Source organism: Protopterus annectens, chromosome 3.part1 (assembly GCF_019279795.1).
Source record: "Protopterus annectens isolate FY-2018-M chromosome 3.part1, PAN1.0, whole genome shotgun sequence".
Classification (NCBI taxonomy): domain Eukaryota; kingdom Metazoa; phylum Chordata; order Ceratodontiformes; family Protopteridae; genus Protopterus; species Protopterus annectens.
The window spans coordinates 213,195,066-213,219,181 of NC_056732.1; the positions used below are offsets into that span (position 1 = coordinate 213,195,066).

Sequence of the window (24,116 nt, forward strand, 5' to 3'; positions counted from 1 at the left end):
GTAGAGCTTGACAATCAGATTTCCTTTTAAGTTCCAAAGTTTCCAGATCCAGAACTGTTCACTGCAAATCATTCTTTTATATTTCAGGTCTGTGACATTAGTGTGACTAGTATTTCGTACAGTTTATAAGGTCTTATTTTGCTCATTCAGTGCCTTTACCTCCATTCCTTCTATTTCTCAAACTCTTTAACAGAAGCTTCCATTGCAAATTTAGCTTTATCTGGAGTTTCTGTCGATGCATCATTTTTCTCAATGTTAACTTCTCTCTCAAGCATACTCTTGTTTAAGCATCTGCTGATACTGATTTAGCATACTGTCTGCTTCCTGCAATCTAACTTTTACTAACTTTGAAGATTTACTTAGAATTTTATTTTCATCTCCCAAATTTTTATATTCGGTGAGTAGCTTAAGAGAAGCTTCATACTGTCCATCCATCTTGCAATATAGTTTTTCTCTTTTCCCAAGTTGTTGTTTTTCTTTCGGCTTTTCTCGGTTAGGGGTCCCCACAGCGGAACTCTGGTCCACTAGTGACTGGCAGTCGATTTTTATGGTGCCGAGGTGCCAGCCTGATGCCCAACCTTCAACGAAGGCATGCCCATTCATGCATGTCTTTCGAATGCCACTCGACCATGGGGAGGACATGCAGACTCTACACAGAAGGCATTCCAGACGAGAATTGAATGGGAGTACCTCTTGCTGTGAGGTGACAACGCTACCACTGCATATTTCTTTTTCATTGTTCTTCCAGATACAGCATATGCTAAATGCATTAAACTTGCTTTTCTTAATTCATTAATATCCATGTGGTATGGAATGTTACAAATCTTATAGCCTATAAGCATCCTTGTATTCCAGAACATTTTCTGAAATCAATTTAAAAAAGCATATCATAATCAATTTGGGGCATCCTAGATTAATAATCTTAGTGTTATTTTATTAATAAATCTTTGCCCTTTCTAGTATTGCCTATTATAAGCTCACTTAGTAACAAAACAGACCCAGAAAAGGTTTGGATGCCATAAGGAGCTATGGGTGTTAACCGGAAGTATACAAAAAGTTCCTAAAGGTTTGAATGAGTTAAACTTTTCTTTCTTTTAACATTCACCTTGGAGCGGTATAAACTCCCTTTTATGCTACTCACAGAAGAATGCAAACTGTCTGCTTTTCATTTTACCCTCGTATATTTTTTTAGTTGTGCAAGCTGGATTGAGGAGTGATGCTTTTGTTTTAAGACAGTGATTCCTTGACCCAGCTTACTATTGTGGGCAAAAGGTTTGTGCACAACTGATAATGTTCTTATTCTGTTTGAATTATGCCTTTAGCAACACACTTTCAGTATTTTCATTGTGACACCTTCTTCTGTATCAAGAACAGCACTGTCAGCAGTTTGTAAGTCATGCCATACTTCTCCCTTATCATTCTGTCTTTTCCATTCAAGCATAATTTATTTTTTTTATACTTTATGCACCATATTCTCATATCTATTACTTCTTCTCTGTGTTTGGAACAATGTTCCTTTTCCATTTAGTTTAATTGACCTATTTTGAAGTTTTCACCTGGACAACTACAACTTCTGTTTCTTTCTTTCTTTAATCCTCTCTCTCTATATAAAAATGCACGACTCTGCTGGCATTCTTGGATTATGTCTACTGCAACCTCCTTTTCTGACTTTTCATTTATGCTTGTACTAAGACTTTCATGATCACCACTTTGTTTCATTATACCAGCTTGTTCAAAAGGTTCAGCAGTCTATTGAATAAGCTACAATTACTTTATCGATTTTTCCTTGACAGCTTTCCTGTTGCTTAGGTTCAGTCATTAACTTCTTCAATCCATTCTGAACACCAAGCAAAACACCATCCAGTTTTATCATTTTGCTTTTGAACTGGATTCCAAATGAATGATTTTTCCTCTGAATTTAAAATAATTTTTCCAGTTTTCCTATTTCTTCTCTGTGTTTAGAGACAGCACACTCTGGCTGCCTTTGCAAAACTACATTTTTATCTACTATACATTTAGCATCTTTCTTTCATCTATTTATTCACCTCCCCTAGGGATATCAACATTTTGTGGAACTCCCCATGCTCCTTCACTACAATATCAATGTTTTCCCATCTCTGTATTAGGTTACACATGTTTCCTAAAGTCTCAGAGTGGGAGTTATTTTCCACAACCAAAGTCCTGCCTTGTTTTTGTAAAGCAAACACATAACTGTGATTCAGCCATTTTCTTCTGCACATAATAATATTTTGTTCCATCTGCTTTTTTCATGACATCTTATTTTATAATAACACACTCTCTAGCCGAGACTACATTTTGCCACCTCATTAAGGGTTAGCTGCTTTTGCAACACAGTTTTTGCCTTCCTCAACTATATTTCACAAGAAACATAAACCTCCTTTTTATGTTCAAAATGCACAGTCTTTCAGCACAAAGAATTATTCTTTTATTCTCTGCAGGTCACTCATATGAACAGAGAGCCAAAGTATAGTTTTGAAGTAGACCTTTCACTTCTATGGACTTTCCAATATGGCACAGGATAGCCTTTACATTTCCAATGGGGCTTATTTGAATAACAGTGCCTCATTCTGTATTAGAATATCACCCAGAAAACTGTCTGGCTTGAAAGCGATTAACACTTCAATTGCCCTCTCAAGTTTCAGCACAAAATGCAGTAAAAGTTATTAGTTTTACAGTTCACTTTACCAGCCTATTTTCTTGAAAAACTCACAAATATTTAGCATAGTTTTCAAGAGATGCTATAAATAGAAAATGCATTACAATCTTCTTTAAAAAAAAACAGAAACTGATTTTTAGTGATTTTAACTGTATCTTAGCAAATTTATTATTATGCATTTATATTAAGTAGTAGAACAGTGCAACTTTATCTCTAACTTCAGAAATCATTCAATTTGCAACCTGTTTTAACTTACTAATATTTAGTAAGCCTAACCTTTCCATTGCCGCTAACCCCAGTCTACACATTACCTCATGAAAATCCCTCTGCCTAACAGTAGTATTACTCAACACACACACACACACACACACACACACACACACACACAGAAACACACAAACTAAACCTAATCTCTAACTTAGTCCATACAACATAATATAGCCATAAATACTAAATGTATCCCTTTTCTGAGCCTGCACCCTAACCTGTAAACACTCTCACACACATACACGTCCGCACACAGACACAAAGCTCTATATATATATATATATATATATATATATATATATATATATATAGCTATGTGTGCGTGTGTGTGTATATCATTGTATTGGCAATAGTCAAAACAGACTAGTGCCAAATGGCAAATAATCAACCACACTTCCCATAGTGTACATAATATCAGAACTGCATTCAAAATAAAGAAAAAAAATATTTTTTTGCAAGGGCAAGCACCCTCCCTCCATACATCCCTTGTGGAGAGTTACACCACCACTTATATCTAACAACGTTGAGGTTGCACATCAGTGGAAAAAAGGAAAAATCCCTAAACTCCACTGTATCATGTTGCCAGACTAAGTTAATATTTGACGATCCAAGAATCTGCAAAAAAGAGTCAATCAGTTCTCAGGAAGACCTAAAAATCAGTCAACAAAAAGAACTGAAACCATATATATATATATTATATTTATATAATACTATATATATATATATATATATATATATATATATATATATATATATATATATAAATATGGGTTCCCTTCAGAATTTTGAATTCCCAAAATCTTAAATTTCATATGGTCGAGACCATATGATTAGTTTTAGAAGTTTGTAATTCTAAACAGTGATCCGCATACAGCGTGGATTGGGAAATTCTCCCTTTTCCTCACTGTAGTGCGATATCGGAGTTGGTATATTTAAATAGCAGGGGTATGGGGGGTGCCCCCCTGCAAAAACATTGAGGAACATAGTTTTGTGTTCCTTTTGGATTTATTTCAGAGTTTAGAAGTTCTAAAACTTTGATCATATGCTCTCGACCATATGAATTTCGAAGTTTTGGGAATTTGAAATTCTGAAGTGAATCCATAAATAATATATATATATATATATATATATATATATATATATATATATATATATCTCACTGTACTATATTTTGTCAAATGTTGCTTTGGTAAACAGAGTATAGTACAGGGCTGTGTGTGAATGTCAAATTGAGTGAGCAGCTTTTTACCAGGTATGCGTGTTTTGTCAATAAAGAAGATGGCATGCATTAGAGGTAGGAGTGTGTACGGGTTAGGGTTAAAGGAAGAATTAGGTAAGAGGGATACGTTTAGTGTGCAAGTATTTGCAGATTAGGGTTTAAGTAAAGGATCGGTAATGGAAAGGAAAAGAGTGGTTTAAGTGTGAGTGCATTTGATTCGGGATTAGGGTTTACGTTTGTTTTAAGTAAGGGTAATCGATTTAGTGTGTGTGTGTGTTTCTGAGTTAGGAATACAGTATGGGTTACGTAAGTCATTAAATTTAGTTTTGTGTATGTGTGTGTAATGGATGTCTGAGATGTGTTTTGCATTGGTAGTGTTACAGACAGGGTTTTTCTAAAGTAAAGTGTATTGTTAGGGACAGGGGCATGGTTAGGATTACTAAGATGATGCATGATGGTGTAGCCCTTACTGCTCCCTAGGTAACCTACATTCATTTAGTGACACAGGCACTAGAACAGCCTCAGAAGGATGGGAGTAAGCAGCCAATACTGGCACGCCTATCCTGGGTGGGGGAGGCAACCAAAGTAGCTCACTGCAGTAATTACGACATTGGTGGTGTGACACTTTGTCATAATGTGATGCATATGTGGAGGCACGCATACACCACCTGAAGGCATTAAATAAATCAATATTACAATGTACAAGCATGCAAAACTAAAACAATGTTTTTTTGCATGGGGTAAGCCTCCCTTCATCTCCATGCGGGGGGCCTCTTCAACTTATGTATACAGACTAAAAGAATGAACAATACTAGGAAAAGGGCACATTCTCCAACCCTGGTGTTATAGCAGTCTTGCACAAATGTTAAGCACCTTTCTAGCCAACTAAATGAAATCTGCATGAAAGTTTGTCAACTAAGTCACAATTTGATCAACATCACAGACCCGTATATTATTGTTTTTTATTTTTAGTAGGTATGATGACAGTTTAGTTCAGCAACAGGTGTCTGCTAACTGCCATGTCCATAAATCTTTCCTTGATCTCCTGCTCTGACACCCTGGCACAATTTCTGCTTGTTCTTTATGCTCTTGGGCTCCTCAAATGGGGAAAGGCCTTTGTGTAATAGTGTAGATGTCCAGGGATAGACCAAAAGGAGATTAGGGTGACTCTGTACTGCGCCCTCCAAATTGCTGCAAAGGATGTTTTATTACAGTCAGCCAACAACCATGTCTCCCAGCCATCACCCAGTGCACAATGCATCAGTGCATAATTTGCACAGGACTACAGTCCCGTTTTTAACAAAGGGCTTGTAACCTTAAACTGAAAACCTCTTCTCTCAGGATACAAGATCTGACAAAATGCATTTGTGCCAAGCACTTATAAAATATATGCATTAAGTGCACAAATTAACTACAGGGCATGACACTCTACAAGGCAAAGCATCTATTGACAATGGAAATACAGTAAACAACATTATGCTGTGCTGTTCTGTTCTAATGAAATATAGTACATGGTTAAGAGATTACTTTCCCAAGATATAGTTAACAATAGAACAGGCTGCAGTTTGATGATTGTTTAACATCACACGGCTGCTATTAAAGTGAGAAAATCGGCTCTGTGCGCACATTCAGTTCTAGATGTTTCAAGTGATTGCCTGCCATACATCTGTGAAAAGTGCTTGATTTTGGAATATAATGAATAGGTAGTTTGTATTAGGCTATGCAGAAAATAACATTTAAATGCAGTAGTTTTCTATACTTAGCATTTTCAGACTGGATCCAATAACTTTACGCATGTTGTATTGACAATGCAATAGAAAACTTCCAGACAATTTATAGACTTTACAGTACAATAGGAGCTTTTACTGTATGAAATACTAATGCAGTAACAGCTTGGGGAATTATAAGTGAAATTGTCATCATCTTCATCTAAAGAAGACAGTAACTGAAAATCTGCCGAGAATCACTAGAAAAACAGATGAGACTCTTTAAGAATGACTGAGGAAATCACTGAGAAAACCATGGCATGGACAAATTCAGGAGAAAATCAAGAAAACCCCTGCACACAGAGAAAAAAATCAAAGAAGGAAATAACTACAGAAGTGAATATCACGGCTAGGTTAAGCTATTTCTCTGTAACAGCTACAGACTGAAAGATCTAGTTTGCATATCATAGACAGCTTTTAGGTCTGTCTCTTTCATATTGTAATTGAGCTTATTGCCAGAAAATACAAAATAGTACCTAGTATTTTATGCTGAGAAGATTCTGCTTTGTAAGTTGGATAAAGCACGCTTTGAGCTTTGGTCATGGTATCTTTGTGTGGAATTCATGGTCTGAAGTTACACAAAAACACTCTTAAAAAGTACATCCTCAACACTATTCAGTCCTTAGCCCCAGCTGACTCTTCAGGGTCTGTGTCTATTAATCAAAACCTTCTCACCTTGGCCACAATAAGGGCTTATACACTCTTAGCTACTGACCTGTCCAAACACGTGTCCTTAACATAATAGTGTATTTCAAAGTGCTGTATATTGTCACACTGGGTCTACTTCATAGTACCGAAAAATCACTTACTTGAAACTCAAGATGACAACAGCGAAATGGCAGTTCGACTCCTCACATCACCAATGGGTTACTGAGGGAAAGAAGGCAGTTAGCCAGCAATACAAACAAACCACAGCAAAATACTATGAACCCACACAATTGGGGGGGGGGCTTTGCCCCCATGCCCCCTCCATATCCCCCTTACTAAATATACCAACTGCGAGATCGCACCATAGTGGACAAAAGAGCAAACTTATGACTGTTGGCCAACTGCCTCCTTTCCCTTGGTAACCTGTCGGTGATGTGTAGGGTCGATGAACTGCCATTTTGCTGTTGTCATCTCGATCATTTGAGTTTCAAGTAAGTGGGTTTTCGATACTATAAAGTAGACCAATCACACTATAAGGCATACCTTACTATATGCATGTATACACAATTTAATATCGCAAGCACCTTTTGACTTTCCTAATATAGTTTGCAGTAGAATATACTTGGACAACTAGGCAGACTCTGCTGCCAGATTGTCATTCCAGGTGGAAGGATCTATAAACTGATCCTTTCTGAAATAGTGGCCCATCCAGCTTTTATGAATAGTTATACAAGATGCCTAGTTCTAACATAATATCATTTGAATTATATCTCCCATTTATATACTGCATGTGTCATCCTTAAATCATATATTCAGCTTTAACATAAACTAATTATCATGCAGCTTTGCAGACTACCACATCTCTAAGTTCTGTGTCAAGTGACACTTTATGCATGTACATGTACGGCAAGATCACAAACTGCTTAACATTTGATAACAAAACTTTCAAGGAATTTAACTTAAATAATCATATCAGATGCACACTGCACTTACACAGTGATTCCACATAGAAGAATTCACACGCAACAGCATAAAGATTTTGAAGTGCCATTTTTGCACTTGTCACAACAAGGATATTTTATGGCAGGAAAGCTGTTTCTGTAATTGATAAATATATACATCTCATTTGCTATTGTTGGCTGTCTAAATGTAGTATATTTGAATGATGTCACTGCAGGGGAGTTTCCATTCTCTTTTTATCAATGAAGTACAGTGATCTCGAAGGTAATATTATTAATTAAGGGGGTAGAAGGAGTGGGAGGTATGTGGAATTACCACCTACATATACATGAAAATACAGTGCCTGACATTCAAGATTATGACACACATTGTCTATATAGACATATTGTTGTTTGTCTTTTTGGCTTTTCCCGGTTAGGGGTCGCCACAGAAGAACTCCAGTCTGCTAATGATTGGCAGTTGATTTTTATGGTGCTGAGTGGCCAGCCCGACACCCAACCTTCAGCGAAGGCATGCCCATTCATGCATGTCTTTCGGAGGCCACTCGACTGCGGGGAGGACATGCAGACTCCACACAGAAGACACTCCAGCCGAGAATCGAACAGGAGAACCTCTTGCTGTGAGGCAAAAATGCTACTGCTGTACCACCGTGGAATGTGCAGACATACTGTAAACAACTTATATATAAATAAAACAAAAAAAGCATAAAATGGACAAACAAGCCTTCCCTTCTAATAGTGATAACCACTTTTATCTTTTTTATTTTACAAACAGTAGTTCTGTGCCTATAACTAACGTAAACCTGAACATTATGGAAATTTGCAAACACTTATTTTTATACTGGTCTGTACTTTCTATGTAAGTATACGGGGATATATCCCAGGAAGTGATTTACATTACAAGACAACCCTGCCATCTCAGGTCTGACATAGTCTTTTTGTGGTATTGTGTTAGCAAAAACTTGCTGTTTAAAACCCATGCTACACTGCATCCTTTGTAGCTGTAGAGGATTTTGGAGGTACTCCTGCCTGTAACCCTTCTACTATCTGGTGTATACACTGCCTTGACACATCTTCTGCTGGTATCTGGAGTATACACTGTCCGGACACATATTATGATGTGTGATGCTTCACAGGTACATACCTACCCAAAACAGGAAGGACACTCTCTGCTTTGGGTGGATAACAACTTTGTTTACAGTGATACATTTTTATTATCTGTTTAAACACCATTACTACATACTGGTAACAGTCACATATGATAGCATTCTGTTTATGACATATGAAACAAACATAGATATATTCAGCAGATGTAAATATGTTTTATGCCATTTCTTCATCTTTTAGATGTACTTATAGTTTCTTAACAACTGAACACTGGGATACAATCCACTAATTTTCTGTTATACTAGACAACAACATCTGGCTCTTTCAATCAACTGACATTTTGCCTCATTTTGCATGTTAAAATTTCACCCTTCTGCATATGGTCAGCATACTCCCTGTTCCCATTTGGGCCAATCAAGCAACATTATATGGAAATATGCAGTTCTAGTTCCATCTTTAATGGGAATGGTCATTTTCCCTTGTCAGTCTATATCAAACAATGTTATGTGTCTAGAAGCCAAATTTGTCTCTTTAAACTTTGGTGAAAAACCTAGCCTTGCCATGTTAACAGTTCCAGATGACTTTACCCTTAGTTGCTGGTGAGGGCAGATAAGTGCAGGTCCATAAATACCCCAGAATTCACAGAAAAAGAATGTATTTGATGAATTACATTTTCCTCTGGTTAGCCATTCTATTCACTAACAGTATCATGACTCAGTGGTCATTGTAATGATTACAGATTAGCAGACTGAAACATTTTGCACTGCAGCCTCCAGTGTACCTGATTTTCCTGCATTGAAAAGTGTGCAAAACATCTGACCTACTAAAGTATACCATTCTGATTGGTTAGACCTACTAAAGTATGCTATTATGATTGGTTAGACCTACTAAAGTATACCATTCTGATTGGTTAGACCTACTAAAGTATACCATTCTGATTGGTTAGACCTACTACAGTATGCCATTCTGTTTGATTAAGTGTTGGTTGTGAACCTTCTGACATTGCATGATTGTAAAGCTACCTGTAAGGGAAAATAAACAAAGTTAACATCCATTTCTGTAAGACAGAGAGGGATTCCAGGGCTCACTCCTGGCCCTTTCTGTTTACAATATTTGCCAAGTGCATGGGAAGCAAATCAGTGTGCAGTTTCAGAATGCAACAGTGTGCTGATGATTGTACATTTGGTGAGCCAGTCCTCAAAGTGACAGCTGGCATGCCAAAAGGAGCCCCTAGTCTTGAATATTTGTTGAGCGGTTTGGGCTATACTACTGCCACACACATTTTTGTTGCGTGATAATGATCTAAGGAATGAAATCTGATTCATATTTAGTCTGTCCTTCCCAAATGTCAATGCCATAGAATCATAAGTTCAAATACTTTGACATTCTGCTCGATGACTGCTTCATTTACAGAAGCATGAGCCATCTGCAGTCAAAAAGGCAATGAAAACATGTGTCTATCTCTAATGAATCAAAACATTTCTTGACATATTATTCATTTTCCAGGCTGATCTCCATGCTTCTCTATCATACACTCCTAAATGATACATACACAAATCTTTCATTTGGGACATGTGGAAACTATAAATGATGTGTCAGAGAGCAAATTTACCAACTAAAATAGAGACCAGCACTGTTTTTACCTAAATTCCTTAAGATGCACATAGCTCGGACACCACCTAAAATATACGACTCTAATCCTCTTGTACAAATGTTTGTGAAGTAGCAGTGGGCCTGTATCTGCTACGCATGTAGAACAAGTATAACTAACCCTTGCTTCTTTGAGAAAAAACTGAGGATTTCCACTGATGTACTGCAATGACATTTCATTCTTTTAATGCATACAGCATCCATCAAATATAAGTCTATTCACTGAGAGACATGAAAGTCAAACTCTGTTTTCTCTATTAATATGCACTGAATGGTGCTTTTAATGACTAACAAGCAAAGCCAGCAATCAAAGAGTAAATAATGATTTTCAAGTTGCAAACACTAAAATACAGTATTTTTCATGGAATAAACCCCCTTGTGCTCCTAAACCCTGCTACTTGATATATGTTAATTTTGAGACTAACAGTCAGAAAAATATGAAACTCCTGCATCATCACTGCCCCCCCTAATCTCATACACATATATTGAAACGCTTTGACTGTCTTACTAATTGATGCATACCTCTTATCTCCTTTGCTCAAGAAATCTGGGCAAAGCCAATACTAATGGGGGACAAAAGATCTAAGTCAGCGATGAATTGTAAATATTAATCTGATTCATTTAAAACATAAACAGAACAAAGGTCTTGTGTCATTATTAATGTTCTTAAGAATAAGAAGAATTAAAATCTGTCTGTCATTACTACTGGCAGTAATCCTCAGTCTTCTTCTTCTTCTTTCGGCTTTTCCCGGTTAGCGGTCGCCACAGCGGATCACCTATCCACTCATGATTGCAGTAATCCTCGGTGATTTATTAGAAAATAAAAAAATATAAGAGTCAGGTGAAAGTATGATCAAAATCAGTGAGAGTTGTGCCTTGATGCATCTGCAGTCAACTGGTAGGGCAAGCAAGCATACTGAACAGCGCCCATGCATTTATTTTATTGCATTTTATTTTTTTATTTATTTATGTACATGTTGAAGGGTAGTCTGACTAGGTTTACATTTCAGCAGAAGCCTGGGGAGGAAAGCTCCATTAATATAATATAATACAAGATACAAATGTGGATTATCAAACGTGAATTAAACATTAGTGTCATCTTCAACTCCTGACACAATTCATTTGTTGTAAGCTTTAGAAAACCAGTACAGTACATTATGTTACATCTGTTTGATATATAATGAACGGATGATGTTGTTGTTGTCTTTCGGCTTTTCCCGGTTAGGGGTCGCCACAGCGGAACTCTGGTCCGCTAATGATTGGCAGTAGAATTTTACAGTGCCGAGTTGCCAGCTTGGTGCCCAACATTCAACGAAGGCACACCCATGCATGCATGTCTTTCAGAACGCCACTCGACCACGGGGAAGACATCCAGACTCCACACAGAAGGCACTCCCCGCACTCCAGCCGTGAATTGAACGGGAGAACCTCTTGCTGTGAGGCAACAATGCTACGGCTGCACCACCGCGGATATAATGAACGGATGATGAGTTACTAATTTCAATCAGTTGTAGAGTGGTTAGTAAAACAATTGCTTTGCCACATCTGTACACATCGTGTAACACAGCTACATAAAAGTAACCGATGCTATATTATTTCCAAGAAATATTTGCTTCTATATACTTCTTAAATTCAGGTGAAACTTCAAACAAAAATTCAATCATGTTACTCCAACTACTCTAAAATGTATTACTGCATCATACTGCAAAAAAGGCTGAATGCATTTATTACCATAGGTTCAGAGGTTCATAGGTGTGCACTAGGCTAATAGCCCTGGAGCCTTTACAAGCCTAGCCCATTGGATTACCCTGACATCATGCCATCCGTTAAACATTTCCTGAACTAAATGATACCATGTCATATGAATGTCTGAATCTGTAGTGTTCCGATATCAGCAAGACTGCTAGTAGGACAGTGGGCACTTCTCATAAGCAGGACTAAAGTCGGTTACTGCAGAACCTGCTCCCCCGCCTTTGGGACTACAATACAGTTTACATGCAAATTAGAGCAAAAAAGGTCTCCCAGTTAGAATGTATTGATAAAAAAAAAAAAAACATGGTTTTCAATTTATGGTCAATTATAAAAGGAATCATTCTTATAAGCAGTCTCATGTAAACACAAGGCTAAAACTAATAAAATTAAAAATGTAAAACCTAATTGCACTTAGGCAAGCATGATTTGGAACTGGCTTTCATTATAACAGTTAAAAAGTATGTCCTTAAATTTAAAATAAAAGCAGTGATTTTCAGTAATGTTTTCTCTGATTGTGTTGCTGCAAAACACTTCTTGTACTTTTCAAAAGAGGATGCTGTTAGAAAGCTCCGCTGCATTTTTTGGAATTACAACCTGAATCTCAGACTCAATACCACAATGATCCTGCCCATGGAGGATTTTGAAGTAGCCATTATCACTCCAGTCTGTATTCCATGAGTTAGCAGCCAGCCAGTAAGGAGTGTTGTTTTCTATGCTCCAGCCCAAGATCTTAATAGCATGACCCCCAACTGCTTCTCCAGTGTGATGCTGATACACACCTGATTTATACAGCAGAAAGTCCTCATACACAGCGAAGGCCCCCTCCACGAGTCCATTCTTATAAATTTCTTCCATTATGCTTTCAGGAGAGGAAGGGACACTATAGGTAGATCCACCATAAATCTTGTCCTTTTCATATGAAGGAGTATAACCAGCAACACACTTTTTCAGACAGGGTGGCGTGTCACCTCCTTCTCCAGAACATGGTGGTCACGAGCCATTTACGTGACGCTCACAGGGAGGAATAGTATATGGCCTGCAACCTATGCCAGAACCACACAGCCCCCCGACACCAAGCCACTTTCAGTCCAGTACTGCCACACTTCCGATTGATAGCCACCATTGCATCCCATTCCACACTCAAAGCCACAGCATGAAAGCAGATCTTCAGCAGATACTTCCACATTTTGCTTTCCCCCGGAGTGGATGCAGACACGGTCAGACATGGACTCTACAGCACCAAATGCCCAACATGAGCCACAAGATCCCTGATCCCGGATCTCCCGGATTGTTGGACAATTGGGCTACTGAGTTTGTGAATCAAAGTTATCAGGAAGCTTCACTTTTCCAGAATAGGAAGTCTTTAAAGGGAATTTTGGACTATGCAGAATTGTACCACACAGACGCTTCAAATAACTCTGATTCACATTACAAAAGTTCTGTCCAGCCTTCCATGTAGTATTTAATTTGTTAATGTGGTTGATTATATCCTGTGACCAGGTGGAGGAAGATGACAAGCTTCGAGAGTTGACAAAACCCAGGAGGAGACAAACTGTAACTAATGAATGCCACATGATGGATGCTGGCACAACTTAAATGCAAAACGAAAACCACAGCTGATCGTCGCAACCTTGTCTGTATTCCTCCCATGCCCGTCTGGATTTTTGGCTACTTGGCTTTGAAATAGCAGCTTGATATAAATTGATAAGGAGAAAGTTGTATATAGCCAAAAAAAGAAAACATTTAAGGTGTCACTGAAGTCTGGGACATTAATACTAGCCTCAGTTAGTGGGCAGAACTGAGAAACACATCCAGTACCCATTTGCTAAAGGTCAGTCTCTCAATTATGGCTTCCCACACTTTATTTTCCAACAGTACCTTGTGCACTAAGTCAGTCTGCTGTGAGATAAATAAAATAACAAGACTTTGAGATGTGCAGCAGAACAGCTCCTCAGAAAATGCCATGATGGCAGCTGTTACTTCCATTATTACTGTCTGCAGTAACGTTGTCACACTGATTCACATGTCTTCACTATCTCTCCCTTTTTTAATTTTTTAATTTCCCAAATTGTTTAGGATTTCTGATAAAATGGCTGGAATAGACCTCATCCTCATCTACGAACAGTTAATACTCAAGAAATTGGTATTGCTAAAAGTATGCTCTTCTCAGCACTTGCAATGTCTCCAGATTTGGGTCCTTCTGTAGTTCATATCGAGTTGCCTGTATTGGCAACATATTTAAGTATGATTGAAAAATCTTTTTTATACTACTACTGCTGCTTAAACTATTATAGATCCTTTATTCTACACAGCTCTAGTTTCTGCTTGCATATCCTGGTATTTTTTAGCTTAGTTAGTACGAAGGGCAATATAGTCAGAAGGTGTAGTTGTTACATTCATTAATGCAACTGTTATCCTTTTCTCTTCAACTACAGCATCTGTTTTTCTGGCTTCTACTTTCTTGCAAGAGGTTCTCCTGTTCGATTCATGGCTGGAGTGCGTTCTGTGTGGAGTCTGCATGTCCTCCCCGTGGTCGAGTGGCCTCCGAAAGACATATGTGAATGGGTGTGCCTTCGCTGAAGGTTGGGCATCGGGCTGGCAACTCGGCACCATAAAAAGTCTACTGCCAATAATTAGCGGACCAGAGTTCCACTGTGGCGACCCCTAACCGGGAAAAGCCGAAAAGACAAACAACAGCTTTCTTGACTGTGGTAATGGGTGATTACCTGTGATCAGTACATCTTCATTTTCATTGTTTCTTTGTGGTGCATGTTTCCAACGCTTCTTGGCCACCTGTATACAGTAGTATTTGCACAATCTCCAACACAATACAATATTACCAATTTTTGTGCATTTCAGTGTACAGACCCTTAAACATGAGTATATTACAGCAAGCAATAAGATGTGCAACTCCTTCTAGCTTTCCAACTAAACCTACATTTGTCTGTATCTCCCAATATCCTTGGTAGCCTTGTTTATGGCTAAACAGTTTACAGGTTATGAAATAAAACTTTTCTACAGGTCAGATGCCACTGTCACTTAGAGTCTAGTGCTGTTGGTGAAGCATTTACAAGGTAATGTTCCCACCAAACACTCAACTGTTTTACTTCAAAAAAAGCATTCAGCATTTCTGCTAGCCCAGCTGAAGGTGTAATTGTATCTTTAATACGTTAAGGCTGCATAGTGGTTGTTATTATAGACTGAGATTTATTTTTGCTGAACATAGATGGAGTATGTTCGATACACTGAGACAGAAAATTGGACTGTAATCTTGATAAGATGTGAGTATGAATCATAAGCTGAAATTTGGCAATACATATCTGTCTTAATGCTGGATATGTGGAAGACTGTAGGTATGTTTGTCACTGGCTAGGAATGCAGGCAGATTATAGTCTCTTCTTTGCACTTGTCTCTGATGCCATTGGCATAAGGTAGAACATATGTATGAAAATCAGCTGCTGCAAACACAAAACAATCCAATTTGACTTATCACTTGACCATGACTTGTACATATGGGTGCCCTTAGCATAGTTTTTCATGAACACATGAACACTGTGATTTTCTAGTGTCCATTTACAAACTATAAAAGAAAATTTGGTGTGCTTGTTTGTCATAAATATGAGCAATAATATCTGTGGTGCATTTCCACTGAGGGGGTCTCAGCAGTGATATATCATCAATTTGATAAGGTACTTGCAGGATTCTTAAGGGAATTTATAGAGAATTAACTGTGTGCAAAGTGGAATACTTCGACTTCAGTAATGAAAGAACAGTGCCGTTAAATGTTTTTCCAAAGAATTTGTGTAGCCCTTTAAGATTATCACAAATTATGTCAATAAAACGTTTGTTCACAAATTTCTTGGAAATTGTCACATCTTATTCAATTTTTTTGAGAGTTGTCAACCTAAACACCAAGATACCAATTGGACTGATCAGTATTGGTAGACCAAGTTAGCTAGTGCTATTTCATCAAGTTCTGTAGGTCCACTCTCCAAACTGTCCCAGAATTTGATAATGCTTGGAATTTTGCTGAGTTGCTGTGTCTGGGGGGACTATAATATGGCTTATTCATCCTCTGGTCGTCTTATGAAGACTGAATAATTCATTGGCTCCAAAGTGATAAATTGCATTTAATTTTTATCCAACCATTGTGCCTTTTGATGAAAACCACCCAGGGCCAAAAGTATAGTTAATTTGCCACTGACTATAGCTGATGTTGTATGGTAAAGAGTGTTGAAGTGAAGAGACTTTTACCTCTAAGTATTGTTTGCTTTAATCCAGAAAAAAAGTCCTTCTGTATTTCACCATAAAGAAATATCAAAACTGTGCTGTTGCTCAAACAAAGGGCATGCTGAACTGCACACTGAAAAAATCTGTGCGCATTGTTGTGGAAACAGTCTAGTAAGGCACTTGTGAATCGTATTTTACATTATTTATGCATTTATTTATTTATTTACTTTTCTTGTATGTCATTTGTTAAAGTAAAGCAATCCTTTCTATTCCCAGTAATAAACCTCAACTTATAAATGAAAGGCTGCTTACAGACGATGTTTCTTGTATTTTTTCAAATAGTAAGTTGCTATATTTGTGAGCACAGTGGCATAAGAACAGTTTTGTTGTAAATTGTAAGTTTACAATGCTACCCATAAGTAAATACTCTGTATGAGTTGTTCTTCTCCATCATATAAAGGAATGTAAGCCTTCCTGAGCAAAATACTAACTTCTTACAACAGTAAAACAGGTAACAAAAATGCATTATTTTCTTCCAGAACATCTGCAATGCCCTATTGAAACACAGGGGGGGTTGCATAATAGTAACAATACATAATTTGTCAATGATTTAAAACTGTACAGCTCATCTGAGGAGGAACTGAAAGCACAGCAGCAGATTTTCAAAACATTTTCAGATTATATTAGAATGTCATTTAGCCTTGATAAATGTGCAAAATTAACCTTTAAATCAGGAAAACTGCAGCACTAGGAAAACATCAGTTTGGGAGAAGAATGTGATATAAAAGAACGTGAGCTACTACTAACTACTATTAATTCCAAAGCATCTGTAATAAAACTTCTGAATTTCATGCCTGGCTGACCCAAAACCGAACACACATCCTAGAAGCAACCGAAATATGGCTAAAACCACACATACATGATTTTGAATTTCTTCTCCCCAATTATAATGTAATCAGAGCAGACAGACAACACAAAAAGGGAGGCAGTGTTGCCTTAATTTACCCAAATACCTTTAACCTTTTCCCCTATCCCGATTCTGTTCCAAACTTCCATAATGCTGAAATTCTAATAACATTCCTTGACATCAATAGTTCCAAAAAACTCTGTATTATAGTCATCTATATTCCACCAGGAAATAACACTTTTGTATTGGAAGACATTCTTTCCTGGATATCCCACACCATAAAAAATGAAACTATCATATTAGGTGACATGAATATTGACTGGGCTACCACTCTCTCTACCCAATCCCCCATTAGCATAAATCTATTCCATTTTACTCAAATAACCAATTCTTCTACCAGATATAATCCCAAAACTAATAAAGGCTCAATTCTAGACTGGATTTTGGTCACAGACCCATCCAAATATCTAACTACCAGCACATTGCCAAATTCTTTTAGTGATCATCTCTCAGCCTATGCCATCCGCAACTGTGCATCTCATCCAAAAGCCCATAATATCAGAATTGCACAAAATTCTGCCCTCAGAAATGTAATACCATCCTAAAAAGCTATAATTGGAGTTGCCTTAAAACCCTATCCCTAGAGGAAGCCCTCCTTCACTTTAACAACACCTTTCTATGTACTCTCCAAAGCCTAGTGCCAACTCGATCCATCAGAATAAAAAACAACCATGCTCCTTGGCTATCTAAAACCACCAGAGACATTATGAAATCAAGGGATAAAGCCTGGAAGCATTGGCATAATTCTAACAATCCCTCTATCTTTACCCATTACAAACAACTTTGTAACCTTGCTAAAAAAACATATTCGCAAAGACAAACAACTATACTTCTGGAATTTGCAATTAAATAAAAAAATAACCCTAAATGGTTCTGGTCTTCCCTCAACAATCTCCTAAACCCAGGTACAAAAAACAACCCCTGCCCCTATCTGGACATGCCATCTGATCTTATAGCAGCAAAATATAACTCATATTTTATTGACACGATAGCTAATCTTACTGCCTCCTTTTTCTCTCCTCTACCAACTAACCCACATCCTACATTCCCCTCCTCTTCTCAGCTACCTCACAACATTTCACCCTCTAACACAACCACACTAAGCTGTAACAAACCTCCCACTCAAACTGAATTTATTCTCTCCTCTACCCCTACTTCCTGTATTAAGAAACCCTTATTAAAACTAAAACCCTGCTCTAACTCAGCTGACAGCATGCCTGGCAAATTCCTTAAAATAGCTGCTGAAGCAGTAGCCTATCCCATTAGCGTTTTAATTAATAGATCAATCCATGAATCTTATGTTCCCTCTATTTGGAAAAAAGCCATTATCCTTCTCCTCCAGAAAGGTGGTAAATCCTCTGATATTTTTAACTTCCAACCCATAGCTCTTCTATCCCCAATATCTAAGATTCTCGAAAAATGCATCTAAAAACAATTAGTTAACTCTTTGCTCTGTAATAACATCCTCTCCCCCACCCAACATGGATTCCATCCCGGCCACAGCATATCTACTGCACTAATATCCTTTCTGGACACTATAAATAAGATACACGACTCCGGCTCTATAGCATCTGCCTTATTTCTAGATCTTTATAAAGCATTTGACACCATTTGCCATTCTATCCTTCTCTCTTAACTCTCTTCCATAGGCCTTTCTTCTCAGTCTCTTAACTGGTTCAGAAGCTATCTCTCAGATAGGCAACATGCTGTCAAATGGCAGCATTCAATCTCTCCATAATCCTACTGGCATCTCACAAGGACCCATCTTAGATCCCCTTCTTTTTAACATATTCATAAATAACCTACACCAAGCATTACCTCACACCTCCCTAGTCCAGTATGCAGATGACTCAGCCATTGTCTGCTCTGCAACTAACCCCACTATTCTACAGCAAATGACCCAAAGTGCCTTCTCAAATATTGAGACCTGACTTCACAAAAATCATTTCTCCTCAAATGCCAAAAAACTAAGCTTATGTCGTTTACTCCTAAAAAGAACACCAATATTTATTTATTTTCTAGTCTGGCTGGATACATGTCCATTTTCAGCAGAGGGAGAAAAAAAAACCACTCAGAATAAGACAATACAGTTTACTAAAAAAACATTTACTATTAACACTAACATAATGTAATGAGGCAAAATACAAATGAATATACAGTTATCCTGGACTAGTCTGAGTAGATGACAAACAAAGTTCAGTTAAGGTATCATTAGTCAGTAGTCATGATAACAAATTAGGTATTAGGAAAAGCAAGAAATCTGTTAATATAAAGTGTTAGAAGTAAAGGGGCTGATGAAGTCAGTGTAGTAACTAGTAGCTTGTTGGCTGATCTTAAGTGAGAGAGATTTTTATAAGGTGTGATGAGTTTATTTTAGTATGGGTATATTGGGGGGTAATGTAGAATTAAAAGTGATGATCAGTTGTTGTAGGAGTATTTAGGTTTGGGAGTTCAAGCCAGTTTAGTTTCTTTAAGTTAAGAGTGAGTGAGTTTGGGATGGAGAGCCAGTGGCAAATCTATGGGGTTATTAATGAAAATAAAAGAAAGGGACCTAGGATGGATCCTGTGGGGTGCCCCCTTAGTAAGTAGTGGGAGTTGGATAGATGGCTGTCCCAAAGGACTGCTTTGTTTTCTATAGTCAAGTATGAGCTGAACCACACTGTAATGCTGAATAATGTGATCAGAGGGATTTGGTAGGTAGGGATGTTGATGGTTGAATTCATATCGGTCGCTTTTTTGAGGGAGGTCAGAATAGTGCAGAGGAGAACAGGTTGTTAGAAAACAGATGAGGTTTATTAATGGTAATACAGTCTAACAGAGTGAATAACTAGGACAAAAGTGGTTCTCAAAAACCAGGAGTACACAACATCAAGTTATAACAACAAGTAGCAGGAAAACTATAATAATCATCAACAACCATAAAAGGACAATACAGTGACCCACTGGCGAGGGAATGAGATCACAACAAAAAGTGCACAAAGTAAGGGCAGGCACCTACAAGAAACAGGGAAGGAGAATGGGTAGCAGGGTTAAGAGGGCTTTGTCATCAGAAAGAGAAGAGTGCCGGCCAACCTAAAAAGAAGTATAAAGAAGATGAAGCAGTGCAATATTAAGAAGTAGGGTAGTGGAAAGAATGAAATGGGTAACAAGGCAGAAGGGTAGCTGTGGTAGTAGGGCAAAGAAGAAAAAAAAGATAGTTAAACCAGGGGGTATGGCTGCTGGTAAATAACATAAAGTAGCTGTGGCCTTTAGTCCAAGGGGCTGTTGGGTTACCCAGGTCTCACTGTTGGGTTACAAAAGACAAGACTTTAACATTGTCTCATTGAACTCAAAAATTGAAATTGTAGCTAATACCAAATTATTATGAGTCTTTATAGATGAAAATCTAAAATATGATTTACATATCCAATGCAACACATCAAAAAAAACTCAGCCTACTATACAGGCTCAATACAGTCCTCTCCTCACCAGCAAAACAAGCTCTAGCTCTCTCTTATTTGCTTCCTTCTTTAACCTATGGTGCCCCCCTACTAACCAACCTTCAGTCCTCCCTAAAACAAAAATTAGAATCCTGCTACAATATGATAGCCAAATTTGCCTCTAACTCCTGTCATTCTACCCACCACTGTATACCCTTCAGACAGCTCCAGTGGTTCGAATTCCCACATTACCTACTACTGTTTCAGCTTCCTACCTCTCATAAACGTATCTACAAACCACAAGACCGCCCTTCACTCAGCTCCCTATTTTCCCCTTACTCTCCCCCTAGGTCACTTCGTTCTGAAAACCAAAACCTACTACAAGTTCACAAACCAAACTTATCTGCAGGTAAACTCCTGTATAGCTGCACCAGATCCTGGAATAATCTCCCCTCATATGTCCGCTCCATACAACAGACCAACAACTTCAAAAATGCCCTACACAAGCATCTCCTCTCTAAATGTATTTGTAATTGCCCCACCCAGACTGATGCCATAACTTAACTCCTTCTCCCCAGACCGAGCACTGCTTCTTCCTAACGATCTAACCTTCATAGCCTTGTAATTCTACAGCAGAATTAACCCAATTTTTCCTGTATTCACCTTAATATCTTCTTTACACACCTAGGCATACAACCTACTAACTATATACTAAGCTTCTCCATGCATTTTCCTCACTGATGCTTCTTGCACCTCCTCTGTACTCATAATCTGACCTAGAAACTGAAGAAATAACATGAAAGCTGCAACTTGAAATCAATACCATTCTTTCTAAATGTTTAAACCTGTTCAGTGATTTCCCTTACTTTAATTATTGTACAACATTTGTCTAATATCTACTTTGGTATTCATTTTTCTTTAATATATTTGTATTGTAAGTAACTTTGTAAACTTTGTAACCCAACTGGTTGTGGTTAATAATTAATGGAGCCATTAACATGTAATTGGAGCTTTCCTCCCCGGGCCTCCACTGAAAATGAGCTCTCTAGCACAGTGGACCTTCCTAGTAAACAAACATCAATAAATAAAATAAATAAATAAAACCCAAAAAGTCAGAAGTCTGATAAAACAAATGAACACAATAATTAGGACTGTCCATAGAGATCCATGTGATATAACAGAAGTAAACAGGATATATTACCGTGCAGCTAAATTAATAACAGATAAAGTTCTACCACAAGAACACTGGGTAATGAGGGAAAGGAAGGGGAGAAATCAAATACCATCATGGAAGTATCGAATAGAGAAAAATATAAAGCAATTAAGACAAGAAGTGTTAATGTTAGAAGACTACAGAAGAGGGAATAGATCAACATAAATACCTAGAATAACAGACGTGATAAAAGCAATGCACAGTATTAGAACACACCAAGCTACATCATGCACTATCGTTAATAACAAACTAAAAATTTCAGCACAGGTGGAAAAACTTAGAAGATATGAAAATAAATATAAAGGAAAAGTGCAAAATAAGCAATTTATTGATGACTCAAAAAGGTTCTAAGAGAACTGGGAAATAAGGTAAAAGGAACTGAAAGACCGCCAAAAAAAGAAGAAATAGATATATTTATCTATGAAGACCCTGTGGAACATAACAAAGATGCTAAATGGATAGAAGAAGTAAAAGAAACAATAAGAGGTTTAAAGGTACAGGATATGAAATGGGATGAAGTAACAGCTGGAGAGATTGAAACAAAGTTAAGAAAAGTCTCTAACTGGAAAACCCCCAGGCCCAGATGCAGTACCTAACGTCTGGTTAAAAGTATTAACATCTTTGCACACAAAGATTTAGCCATGAGGAAAAACTATTTATATGTGCACTCAGGACAGACACCAACCTGACTAACAGGCAAAGCAATGCTCCTACTTAAGAGTGAACCTGCAAGCTACCCTAAAAATTATAGACCAATAACTTGCCTTCCGACAACATATAAACTATACATGGGAATTGATGCCGACAGAGTTTATAGTCATTTAGAAGAAAACTCAATTATGGCAGCAGAACAAAAGGGCAATAAAAGAAAGTCATATGGGACAATGGATCATTTGTTGTTAAATAAAGTCATAGTTGAGAACTGTAAAAAGGGGAAGAATGTAAGTATGACATGGACTGACTACAAAAAACATTTGACAGTATCCCTCATTCATGGATAAAAGAGTGCTTAAAAATGTATAACATACACTCCACACTGATCGACTACATTACAGTGGCCATGAAACAGAGGCAGACCCCTTTGCAATTAAGCCATGATAAAGGACAAATTGTTATCCCAGGGATGACAATTCAAAGGGGGATATTCCATGGTGACTCTCTGTCACTGTTACTATTCTGCCTTGCCCTAAATCCATTAAGCTGTTTACTCAACAGCTTAGGCCATGGCTATAATCTGGCTCCTAGAAAACAACAAAGTGTAAAGACTTCTCACCTTCTCTTTGTTGATGATTTAAAACTGTATATCTCATCAGATGAGGAACTGAAAGCACAACTGCAGGTTGTCAAAACTTTTTCAGATGATATAGGAATGTCATTTGGTCTTAATAAATGTGCAAAAGCAACCTTTAAAGCAGGAAAACTGTAACGCCAGGAAAACCAGTTTGGGACAAGAATGTGGTATAAAAGAACTTGAGCAAGAAGGACTGTAAAAATATTTGGGAATTGATGAAGGATCAACAATAAAACATGAACAAATACAAATAAAACTTAGTAAGGAATACTTTAGAAGACTTAAATTAATGCTGAAAACAGCACTGACATCTAGGAACAAAATCCAAGCTATAAACCAATTTGCTCTTCCTGGCCCCAAAACGTGTTGGGTAGATTAGATAGAAAACAAGAAGAATGCTTCATGCCCACCAAATGATTTATAAAAATCAGTGCATACCAAGATTATATATTCCCCATTCCGAAGGAGGGATGGGCCTCCTTGAAACTGATTATATGTATAGATTTGCAATCGTGGGACTCCACACATACCTGCTGACCTCACAAGACCCAAACGTAGTGAAAGTTTTGAAACATGAGGAGAATATATCTAAGATGACTTCTCTGCTTAATTTAGCCGGAATAGAAATCAAACCACAAGTAGATAAAACTCAGGCTGCAACTGAATGTGCCAAAAAACAAAATGTATTTATTTTATTTATTATACATTTATTTATTTTACATTTGTTGACAGGGTTTATCCCACTGAGCTTAATTGCCCTTTTTCAGCAGAGGCCTGAGGAGAAAAGCACCAACATAGGTTAACAGACTAGCATCCAGAGTAGTAATTAATAAATAAGACACGTAATATATAAATACAAAAAAGCATAAAATCATATACAGTTTTAAAAATGTTCTCATCATACAGAGTAGTATTTAATCCTAGTTGTAATAGGTAGAGGTGAGAAGTGGA

The 24,116-nt window shown here is 37.5% G+C and overlaps 1 protein-coding gene and 1 pseudogene across 1 annotated transcript in view; both read right to left on the minus strand.

The window, feature by feature from the left end:
* Positions 1-24,116, minus strand: part of LOC122798067 (histone deacetylase 9-like) — a 2,531,134-nt gene that overhangs the window by 2,049,496 nt on the left and 457,522 nt on the right. The window lies entirely within an intron of this gene.
* Positions 12,589-13,666, minus strand: LOC122797649 (annotated as a pseudogene).